Source organism: Nerophis ophidion, linkage group LG14 (genome assembly GCF_033978795.1).
Source record: "Nerophis ophidion isolate RoL-2023_Sa linkage group LG14, RoL_Noph_v1.0, whole genome shotgun sequence".
Lineage (NCBI taxonomy): Eukaryota > Metazoa > Chordata > Actinopteri > Syngnathiformes > Syngnathidae > Nerophis > Nerophis ophidion.
Genome location: NC_084624.1, coordinates 55,365,024 through 55,377,550, shown reverse-complemented (window position 1 = coordinate 55,377,550; position 12,527 = coordinate 55,365,024).

Sequence of the window (12,527 nt, the reverse complement as noted above, 5' to 3'; positions counted from 1 at the left end):
GCTGTGGAGGAAGGGGAGCAAGTCTTTGTAGCCACCAAACAAAGGATGTGGAGGAAGGGGAGCAAGTCTTTGTAGCCACCAAACAAAGGATGTGGAGGAAGGGGAGCAAGTCTTTGTAGCCACCAAACAAAGGATGTGGAGGAAGGGGAGCAAGTCTTTGTAGCCACCAAACAAAGGATGTGGAGGAAGGGGAGCAAGTCTTTGTAGGCACCAAACAAAGGCTGTGGAGGAAGGGGAGCAAGTCTTTGTAGTCACCAAACAAAGGATGTGGAGGAAGGGGAGCAAGTCTTTGTAGTCACCAAACAAAGGATGTGGAGGAAGGGGAGCAAGTCTTTGTAGCCACCAAACAAAGGATGTGGACGAAGGGGAGCAAGTCTTTGTAGCCACCAAACAAAGGATGTGGAGGAAGGGGAGCAAGTCTTTGTAGCCACCAAACAAAGGATGTGGAGGAAGGGGAGCAAGTCTTTGTAGTCACCAAACAAAGGATGTGGAGGAAGGGGAGCAAGTCTTTGTAGCCACCAAACAAAGGATGTGGAGGAAGGGGAGCAAGTCTTTGTAGCCACCAAACAAAGGATGTGGAGGAAGGGGAGCAAGTCTTTGTAGTCACCAAACAAAGGATGTGGAGGAAGGGGAGCAAGTCTTTGTAGCCACCAAACAAAGGATGTGGAGGAAGGGGAGCAAGTCTTTGTAGCCACCAAACAAAGGATGTGGAGGAAGGGGAGCAAGTCTTTGTAGCCACCAAACAAAGGATGTGGAGGAAGGGGAGCAAGTCTTTGTAGCCACCAAACAAAGGATGTGGAGGAAGGGGAGCAAGTCTTTGTAGCCACCAAACAAAGGATGTGGAGGAAGGGGAGCAAGTCTTTGTAGTCACCAAACAAAGGATGTGGAGGAAGGGGAGCAAGTCTTTGTAGCCACCAAACAAAGGATGTGGAGGAAGGGGAGCAAGTCTTTGTAGCCACCAAACAAAGGATGTGGAGGAAGGGGAGCAAGTCTTTGTAGTCACCAAACAAAGGATGTGGAGGAAGGGGAGCAAGTCTTTGTAGTCACCAAACAAAGGATGTGGAGGAAGGGGAGCAAGTCTTTGTAGCCACCAAACAAAGGATGTGGAGGAAGGGGAGCAAGTCTTTGTAGCCACCAAACAAAGGCTGTGGAGGAAGGGGAGCAAGTCTTTGTAGGCACCAAACAAAGGATGTGGAGGAAGGGGAGCAAGTCTTTGTAGGCACCAAACAAAGAATGTGGAGGAAGGGGAGCAAGTCTTTGTAGCCACCAAACAAAGGATGTGGAGGAAGGGGAGCAAGTCTTTGTAGTCACCAAACAAATGATGTGGAGGAAGGGGAGCAAGTCTTTGTAGGCACCAAACAAAGGATGTGGAGGAAGGGGAGCAAGTCTTTGTAGGCACCAAACAAAGGCTGTGGAGGAAGGGGAGCAAGTCTTTGTAGTCACCAAACAAAGGATGTGGAGGAAGGGGAGCAAGTCTTTGGAGCCACCAAACAAAGGATGTGGAGGAAGGGGAGCAAGTCTTTGTAGCCACCAAACAAAGGATGTGGAGGAAGGGGAGCAAGTCTTTGTAGCCACCAAAAGGATGTGGAGGAAGGGGAGCAAGTCTTTGTAGCCACCAAACAAAGGATGTGGAGGAAGGGGAGCAAGTCTTTGTAGCCACCAAACAAAGGATGTGGAGGAAGGGGAGCAAGTCTTTGTAGCCACCAAACAAATGATGTGGAGGAAGGGGAGCAAGTCTTTGTAGTCACCAAACAAAGGATGTGGAGGAAGGGGAGCAAGTCTTTGTAGCCACCAAACAAAGGATGTGGAGGAAGGGGAGCAAGTCTTTGTAGCCACCAAACAAAGGATGTGGAGGAAGGGGAGCAAGTCTTTGTAGCCACCAAACAAAGGATGTGGAGGAAGGGGAGCAAGTCTTTGTAGTCACCAAACAAAGGATGTGGAGGAAGGGGAGCAAGTCTTTGTAGCCACCAAACAAAGGATGTGGAGGGCGGGGAACAAGTCTTTGTAGCCACCAAACAAAGGATGTGGAGGAAGGGGAGCAAGTCTTTGTAGCCACCAAACAAAGGATGTGGAGGAAGGGAGCAAGTCTTTGTAGCCACCAAACAAAGGATGTGGAGGAAGGGGAGCAAGTCTTTGTAGCCACCAAACAAAGGATGTGGAGGAAGGGGAGCAAGTCTTTGTAGCCACCAAACAAAGGATGTGGAGGAAGGGGAGCAAGTCTTTGTAGCCACCAAACAGAGGATGTGGAGGAAGGGGAGCAAGTCTTTGTAGTCACCAAACAAAGGATGTGGAGGAAGGGGAGCAAGTCTTTGTAGGCACCAAACAAAGGCTGTGGAGGAAGGGGAGCAAGTCTTTGTAGTCACCAAACAAAGGATGTGGAGGAAGGGGAGCAAGTCTTTGTAGTCACCAAACAAAGGATGTGGAGGAAGGGGAGCAAGTCTTTGTAGCCACCAAACAAAGGATGTGGAGGAAGGGGAGCAAGTCTTTGTAGCCACCAAACAAAGGATGTGGAGGAAGGGGAGCAAGTCTTTGTAGCCACCAAACAAAGGATGTGGAGGAAGGGGAGCAAGTCTTTGTAGTCACCACAAACAAAGGATGTGGAGGAAGGGGAGCAAGTCTTTGTAGCCACCAAACAAAGGATGTGGAGGAAGGGGAGCAAGTCTTTGTAGCCACCAAACAAAGGATGTGGAGGAAGGGGAGCAAGTATTTGTAGCCACCAAACAAAGGATGTGGAGGAAGGGGAGCAAGTCTTTGTAGCCACCAAACAAAGGATGTGGAGGAAGGGGAGCAAGTCTTTGTAGTCACCAAACAAAGGATGTGGAGGAAGGGGAGCAAGTCTTTGTAGCCACCAAACAAAGGATGTGGAGGAAGGGGAGCAAGTCTTTGTAGCCACCAAACAAATGATGTGGAGGAAGGGGAGCAAGTCTTTGTAGGCACCAAACAAAGGATGTGGAGGAAGGGGAGCAAGTCTTTGTAGGCACCAAACAAAGGCTGTGGAGGAAGGGGAGCAAGTCTTTGTAGTCACCAAACAAAGGATGTGGAGGAAGGGGAGCAAGTCTTTGTAGTCACCAAACAAAGGATGTGGAGGAAGGGGAGCAAGTCTTTGGAGCCACCAAACAAAGGATGTGGAGGAAGGGGAGCAAGTCTTTGTAGGCACCAAACAAAGGCTGTGGAGGAAGGGGAGCAAGTCTTTGTAGTCACCAAACAAAGGATGTGGAGGAAGGGGAGCAAGTCTTTGTAGTCACCAAACAAAGGATGTGGAGGAAGGGGAGCAAGTCTTTGGAGCCACCAAACAAAGGATGTGGAGGAAGGGGAGCAAGTCTTTGTAGCCACCAAACAAAGGATGTGGAGGAAGGGGAGCAAGTCTTTGTAGCCACCAAACAAAGGATGTGGAGGAAGGGGAGCAAGTCTTTGTAGCCACCAAACAAAGGATGTGGAGGAAGGGGAGCAAGTCTTTGTAGCCACCAAACAAAGGATGTGGAGGAAGGGGAGCAAGTCTTTGTAGCCACCAAACAAATGATGTGGAGTAAGGGGAGCAAGTCTTTGTAGTCACCAAACAAAGGATGTGGAGGAAGGGGAGCAAGTCTTTGTAGCCACCAAACAAAGGATGTGGAGGAAGGGGAGCAAGTCTTTGTAGCCACCAAACAAAGGATGTGGAGGAAGGGGAGCAAGTCTTTGTAGCCACCAAACAAAGGATGTGGAGGAAGGGGAGCAAGTCTTTGTAGTCACCAAACAAAGGATGTGGAGGAAGGGGAGCAAGTCTTTGTAGCCACCAAACAAAGGATGTGGAGGAAGGGGAGCAAGTCTTTGTAGCCACCAAACAAAGGATGTGGAGGAAGGGGAGCAAGTCTTTGTAGCCACCAAACAAAGGATGTGGAGGAAGGGGAGCAAGTCTTTGTAGTCACCAAACAAAGGATGTGGAGGAAGGGGAGCAAGTCTTTGTAGGCACCAAACAAAGGCTGTGGAGGAAGGGGAGCAAGTCTTTGTAGTCACCAAACAAAGGATGTGGAGGAAGGGGAGCAAGTCTTTGTAGTCACCAAACAAAGGATGTGGAGGAAGGGGAGCAAGTCTTTGTAGCCACCAAACAAAGGATGTGGAGGAAGGGGAGCAAGTCTTTGTAGCCACCAAACAAAGGATGTGGAGGAAGGGGAGCAAGTCTTTGTAGCCACCAAACAAAGGATGTGGAGGAAGGGGAGCAAGTCTTTGTAGTCACCAAACAAAGGATGTGGAGGAAGGGGAGCAAGTCTTTGTAGCCACCAAACAAAGGATGTGGAGGAAGGGGAGCAAGTCTTTGTAGCCACCAAACAAAGGGTGTGGAGGAAGGGGAGCAAGTCTTTGTAGTCACCAAACAAAGGATGTGGAGGAAGGGGAGCAAGTCTTTGTAGCCACCAAACAAAGGATGTGGAGGAAGGGGAGCAAGTCTTTGTAGTCACCAAACAAAGGATGTGGAGGAAGGGGAGCAAGTCTTTGTAGTCACCAAACAAAGGATGTGGAGGAAGGGGAGCAAGTCTTTGTAGCCACCAAACAAAGGATGTGGAGGAAGGGGAGCAAGTCTTTGTAGCCACCAAACAAAGGATGTGGAGGAAGGGGAGCAAGTCTTTGTAGCCACCAAACAAAGGATGTGGAGGAAGGGGAGCAAGTCTTTGTAGTCACCAAACAAAGGATGTGGAGGAAGGGGAGCAAGTTTTGTAGCCACCAAACAAAGAATGTGGAGGAAGGGGAGCAAGTCTTTGTAGCCACCAAACAAAGGATGTGGAGGAAGGGGAGCAAGTCTTTGTAGTCACCAAACAAATGATGTGGAGGAAGGGGAGCAAGTCTTTGTAGGCACCAAACAAAGGATGTGGAGGAAGGGGAGCAAGTCTTTGTAGGCACCAAACAAAGGCTGTGGAGGAAGGGGAGCAAGTCTTTGTAGTCACCAAACAAAGGATGTGGAGGAAGGGGAGCAAGTCTTTGTAGTCACCAAACAAAGGATGTGGAGGAAGGGGAGCAAGTCTTTGGAGCCACCAAACAAAGGATGTGGAGGAAGGGGAGCAAGTCTTTGTAGGCACCAAACAAAGGCTGTGGAGGAAGGGGAGCAAGTCTTTGTAGTCACCAAACAAAGGATGTGGAGGAAGGGGAGCAAGTCTTTGTAGTCACCAAACAAAGGATGTGGAGGAAGGGGAGCAAGTCTTTGGAGCCACCAAACAAAGGATGTGGAGGAAGGGGAGCAAGTCTTTGTAGCCACCAAACAAAGGATGTGGAGGAAGGGGAGCAAGTCTTTGTAGCCACCAAACAAAGGATGTGGAGGAAGGGGAGCAAGTCTTTGTAGCCACCAAACAAAGGATGTGGAGGAAGGGGAGCAAGTCTTTGTAGCCACCAAACAAAGGATGTGGAGGAAGGGGAGCAAGTCTTTGTAGCCACCAAACAAATGATGTGGAGGAAGGGGAGCAAGTCTTTGTAGGCACCAAACAAAGGATGTGGAGGAAGGGGAGCAAGTCTTTGTAGGCACCAAACAAAGGCTGTGGAGGAAGGGGAGCAAGTCTTTGTAGTCACCAAACAAAGGATGTGGAGGAAGGGGAGCAAGTCTTTGTAGTCACCAAACAAAGGATGTGGAGGAAGGGGAGCAAGTCTTTGGAGCCACCAAACAAAGGATGTGGAGGAAGGGGAGCAAGTCTTTGTAGCCACCAAACAAAGGATGTGGAGGAAGGGGAGCAAGTCTTTGTAGCCACCAAACAAAGGATGTGGAGGAAGGGGAGCAAGTCTTTGTAGTCACCAAACAAAGGATGTGGAGGAAGGGGAGCAAGTCTTTGTAGCCACCAAACAAAGGATGTGGAGGAAGGGGAGCAAGTCTTTGTAGCCACCAAACAAAGGATGTGGAGGAAGGGGAGCAAGTCTTTGTAGCCACCAAACAAAGGATGTGGAGGAAGGGGAGCAAGTCTTTGTAGTCACCAAACAAAGGATGTGGAGGAAGGGGAGCAAGTCTTTGTAGCCACCAAACAAAGGATGTGGAGGAAGGGGAGCAAGTCTTTGTAGCCACCAAACAAAGGATGTGGAGGAAGGGGAGCAAGTCTTTGTAGCCACCAAACAAAGGATGTGGAGGAAGGGGAGCAAGTCTTTGTAGCCACCAAACAAAGGATGTGGAGGAAGGGGAGCAAGTCTTTGTAGCCACCAAACAAAGGATGTGGAGGAAGGGGAGCAAGTCTTTGTAGCCACCAAACAAATGATGTGGAGGAAGGGGAGCAAGTCTTTGTAGGCACCAAACAAAGGATGTGGAGGAAGGGGAGCAAGTCTTTGTAGGCACCAAACAAAGGCTGTGGAGGAAGGGGAGCAAGTCTTTGTAGTCACCAAACAAAGGATGTGGAGGAAGGGGAGCAAGTCTTTGTAGTCACCAACAAAGGATGTGGAGGAAGGGGAGCAAGTCTTTGGAGCCACCAAACAAAGGATGTGGAGGAAGGGGAGCAAGTCTTTGTAGCCACCAAACAAAGGATGTGGAGGAAGGGGAGCAAGTCTTTGTAGCCACCAAACAAAGGATGTGGAGGAAGGGAGCAAGTCTTTGTAGCACCAAACAAAGGATGTGGAGGAAGGGGAGCAAGTCTTTGTAGCCACCAAACAAAGGATGTGGAGGAAGGGGAGCAAGTCTTTGTAGTCACCAAACAAAGGATGTGGAGGAAGGGGAGCAAGTCTTTGTAGCCACCAAACAAAGGATGTGGAGGAAGGGGAGCAAGTCTTTGTAGCCACCAAACAAAGGATGTGGAGGAAGGGGAGCAAGTCTTTGTAGCCACCAAACAAAGGATGTGGAGGAAGGGGAGCAAGTCTTTGTAGGCACCAAACAAAGAATGTGGAGGAAGGGGAGCAAGTCTTTGTAGCCACCAAACAAAGGATGTGGAGGAAGGGGAGCTAGTCTTTGTAGTCACCAAACAAATGATGTGGAGGAAGGGGAGCAAGTCTTTGTAGGCACCAAACAAAGGATGTGGAGGAAGGGAGCAAGTCTTTGTAGGCACCAAACAAAGGCTGTGGAGGAAGGGGAGCAAGTCTTTGTAGTCACCAAACAAAGGATGTGGAGGAAGGGGAGCAAGTCTTTGTAGCCACCAAACAAAGGATGTGGAGGAAGGGGAGCAAGTCTTTGTAGTCACCAAACAAATGATGTGGAGGAAGGGGAGCAAGTCTTTGTAGGCACCAAACAAAGGATGTGGAGGAAGGGGAGCAAGTCTTTGTAGGCACCAAACAAAGGCTGTGGAGGAAGGGGAGCAAGTCTTTGTAGTCACCAAACAAAGGATGTGGAGGAAGGGGAGCAAGTCTTTGGAGCCACCAAACAAAGGATGCCTTTTATCAGCGTGGAGAGAGAGTGCTTGTACAATATCTACTTAGGACCAACCTTCCTGCATCTTCTTCTCAGCAAGATCCCGGCAGAGGAGCCACAAGCACACATCCAAGTAGATGAATGTGAACACTCAGTAAACACAGCCCATGCTAGCTTGCCAAGAGAAACAGAACACTGATGAGGAGGAGGAGTAGTAGTAGTAGTAGGAGGAGGAGGCGGGTGAGGGATCTCCAGGGAGAAAGTTTCTTGAAAGGTTGAAAAAGCCGTTGAGCTTCAGCAGGAGCGAGGATGTAGAACAGGGGACAGAAAGTAGGTAGGATGGGAAGATGAAATGGAGAAGTAGATATAGCGGTGATAAAGGCAGGTGACTGCCAGCAACTTGTTAGATGTTATCTACAAGCTGACTCCAACACATCAACTCTTCCATGTTCACCACTCCAACACATCCACACTGATGTTAGAGAGGCCCATGCCACTTTTATGTTATCTACAAGCTGACTCCAACACATCCACACTGATGTTAGAGAGGCCCATGCCGCTTTTATGTTATCTACAAGCTGACTCCAACACATCCACACTGATGTTAGAGAGGCCCATGCCGCTTTTATGTTATCTACAAGCTGACTCCAACACATCAACTCTTCCATGTTCACCACTCCAACACATCCACACTGATGTTAGAGAGGCCCATGCCACTTTTATGTTATCTACAAGCTGACTCCAACACATCCACACTGATGTTAGAGAGGCCCATGCCGCTTTTATGTTATCTACAAGCTGACTCCAACACATCCACACTGATGTTAGAGAGGCCCATGCCACTTTTATGTTATCTACAAGCTGACTCCAACACATCCACACTGATGTTAGAGAGGCCCATGCCACTTTTATGTTATCTACAAGCTGACTCCAACACATCCACACTGATGTTAGAGAGGCCCATGCCACTTTTATGTTATCTACAAGCTGACTCCAACACATCCACACTGATGTTAGAGAGGCCCATGCCGCTTTTATGTTATCTACAAGCTGACTCCAACACATCCACACTGATGTTAGAGAGGCCCATGCCACTTTTATGTTATCTACAAGCTGACTCCAACACATCCACACTGATGTTAGAGAGGCCCATGCCGCTTTTATGTTATCTACAAGCTGACTCCAACACATCCACACTGATGTTAGAGAGGCCCATGCCGCTTTTATGTTATCTACAAGCTGACTCCAACACATCCACACTGATGTTAGAGAGGCCCATGCCACTTTTATGTTATCTACAAGCTGACTCCAACACATCCACACTGATGTTAGAGAGGCCCATGCCACTTTTATGTTATCTACAAGCTGACTCCAACACATCCACACTGATGTTAGAGAGGCCCATGCCGCTTTTATGTTATCTACAAGCTGACTCCAACACATCCACACTGATGTTAGAGAGGCCCATGCCACTTTTATGTTATCTACAAGCTGACTCCAACACATCCACACTGATGTTAGAGAGGCCCATGCCACTTTTATGTTATCTACAAGCTGACTCCAACACATCCACACTGATGTTAGAGAGGCCCATGCCACTTTTATGTTATCTACAAGCTGACTCCAACACATCCACACTGATGTTAGAGAGGCCCATGCCACTTTTATGTTATCTACAAGCTGACTCCAACACATCCACACTGATGTTAGAGAGGCCCATGCCACTTTTATGTTATCTACAAGCTGACTCCAACACATCCACACTGATGTTAGAGAGGCCCATGCCACTTTTATGTTATCTACAAGCTGACTCCAACACATCCACACTGATGTTAGAGAGGCCCATGCCGCTTTTATGTTATCTACAAGCTGACTCCAACACATCCACACTGATGTTAGAGAGGCCCATGCCACTTTTATGTTATCTACAAGCTGACTCCAACACATCCACACTGATGTTAGAGAGGCCCATGCCACTTTTATGTTATCTACAAGCTGACTCCAACACATCCACACTGATGTTAGAGAGGCCCATGCCGCTTTTATGTTATCTACAAGCTGACTCCAACACATCCACACTGATGTTAGAGAGGCCCATGCCACTTTTATGTTATCTACAAGCTGACTCCAACACATCCACACTGATGTTAGAGAGGCCCATGCCACTTTTATGTTATCTACAAGCTGACTCCAACACATCCACACTGATGTTAGAGAGGCCCATGCCGCTTTTATGTTATCTACAAGCTGACTCCAACACATCCACACTGATGTTAGAGAGGCCCATGCCGCTTTTATGTTATCTACAAGCTGACTCCAACACATCCACACTGATGTTAGAGAGGCCCATGCCGCTTTTATGTTATCTACAAGCTGACTCCAACACATCCACACTGATGTTAGAGAGGCCCATGCCGCTTTTATGTTATCTACAAGCTGACTCCAACACATCCACACTGATGTTAGAGAGGCCCATGCCACTTTTATGTTATCTACAAGCTGACTCCAACACATCCACACTGATGTTAGAGAGGCCCATGCCACTTTTATGTTATCTACAAGCTGACTCCAACACATCCACACTGATGTTAGAGAGGCCCATGCCACTTTTATGTTATCTACAAGCTGACTCCAACACATCCACACTGATGTTAGAGAGGCCCATGCCACTTTTATGTTATCTACAAGCTGACTCCAACACATCCACACTGATGTTAGAGAGGCCCATGCCACTTTTATGTTATCTACAAGCTGACTCCAACACATCCACACTGATGTTAGAGAGGCCCATGCCACTTTTATGTTATCTACAAGCTGACTCCAACACATCCACACTGATGTTAGAGAGGCCCATGCCGCTTTTATGTTATCTACAAGCTGACTCCAACACATCCACACTGATGTTAGAGAGGCCCATGCCGCTTTTATGTTATCTACAAGCTGACTCCAACACATCCACACTGATGTTAGAGAGGCCCATGCCGCTTTTATGTTATCTACAAGCTGACTCCAACACATCCACACTGATGTTAGAGAGGCCCATGCCGCTTTTATGTTATCTACAAGCTGACTCCAACACATCCACACTGATGTTAGAGAGGCCCATGCCACTTTTATGTTATCTACAAGCTGACTCCAACACATCCACACTGATGTTAGAGAGGCCCATGCCACTTTTATGTTATCTACAAGCTGACTCCAACACATCCACACTGATGTTAGAGAGGCCCATGCCACTTTTATGTTATCTACAAGCTGACTCCAACACATCCACACTGATGTTAGAGAGGCCCATGCCACTTTATGTTATCTACAAGCTGACTCCAACACATCCACACTGATGTTAGAGAGGCCCATGCCACTTTTATGTTATCTACAAGCTGACTCCAACACATCCACACTGATGTTAGAGAGGCCCATGCCACTTTTATGTTATCTACAAGCTGACTCCAACACATCCACACTGATGTTAGAGAGGCCATGCCACTTTTATGTTATCTACAAGCTGACTCCAACACATCCACACTGATGTTAGAGAGGCCCATGCCACTTTTATGTTATCTACAAGCTGACTCCAACACATCCACACTGATGTTAGAGAGGCCCATGCCACTTTATGTTATCTACAAGCTGACTCCAACACATCCACACTGATGTTAGAGAGGCCCATGCCACTTTTATGTTATCTACAAGCTGACTCCAACACATCCACACTGATGTTAGAGAGGCCCATGCCACTTTTATGTTATCTACAAGCTGACTCCAACACATCCACACTGATGTTAGAGAGGCCCATGCCACTTTTATGTTATCTACAAGCTGACTCCAACACATCCACACTGATGTTAGAGAGGCCCATGCCGCTTTTATGTTATCTACAAGCTGACTCCAACACATCCACACTGATGTTAGAGAGGCCCATGCCACTTTTATGTTATCTACAAGCTGACTCCAACACATCCACACTGATGTTAGAGAGGCCCATGCCGCTTTTATGTTATCTACAAGCTGACTCCAAACACATCCACACTGATGTTAGAGAGGCCCATGCCACTTTTATGTTATCTACAAGCTGACTCCAACACATCCACACTGATGTTAGAGAGGCCCATGCCACTTTTATGTTATCTACAAGCTGACTCCAACACATCCACACTGATGTTAGAGAGGCCCATGCCGCTTTTATGTTATCTACAAGCTGACTCCAACACATCCACACTGATGTTAGAGAGGCCCATGCCGCTTTTATGTTATCTACAAGCTGACTCCAACACATCCACACTGATGTTAGAGAGGCCCCATGCCGCTTTTATGTTATCTACAAGCTGACTCCAACACATCCACACTGATGTTAGAGAGGCCCATGCCACTTTTATGTTATCTACAAGCTGACTCCAACACATCCACACTGATGTTAGAGAGGCCCATGCCACTTTTATGTTATCTACAAGCTGACTCCAACACATCCACACTGATGTTAGAGAGGCCCATGCCACTTTTATGTTATCTACAAGCTGACTCCAACACATCCACACTGATGTTAGAGAGGCCATGCCACTTTTATGTTATCTACAAGCTGACTCCAACACATCCACACTGATGTTAGAGAGGCCCATGCCGCTTTTATGTTATCTACAAGCTGACTCCAACACATCCACACTGATGTTAGAGAGGCCCATGCCACTTTTATGTTATCTACAAGCTGACTCCAACACATCCACACTGATGTTAGAGAGGCCCATGCCACTTTTATGTTATCTACAAGCTGACTCCAACACATCCACACTGATGTTAGAGAGGCCCATGCCACTTTTATGTTATCTACAAGCTGACTCCAACACATCCACACTGATGTTAGAGAGGCCCATGCCACTTTTATGTTATCTACAAGCTGACTCCAACACATCCACACTGATGTTAGAGAGGCCCATGCCGCTTTTATGTTATCTACAAGCTGACTCCAACACATCCACACTGATGTTAGAGAGGCCCATGCCACTTTTATGTTATCTACAAGCTGACTCCAACACATCCACACTGATGTTAGAGAGGCCCATGCCACTTTTATGTTATCTACAAGCTGACTCCAACACATCCACACTGATGTTAGAGAGGCCCATGCCACTTTTATGTTATCTACAAGCTGACTCCAACACATCCACACTGATGTTAGAGAGGCCCATGCCGCTTTTATGTTATCTACAAGCTGACTCCAACACATCCACACTGATGTTAGAGAGGCCCATGC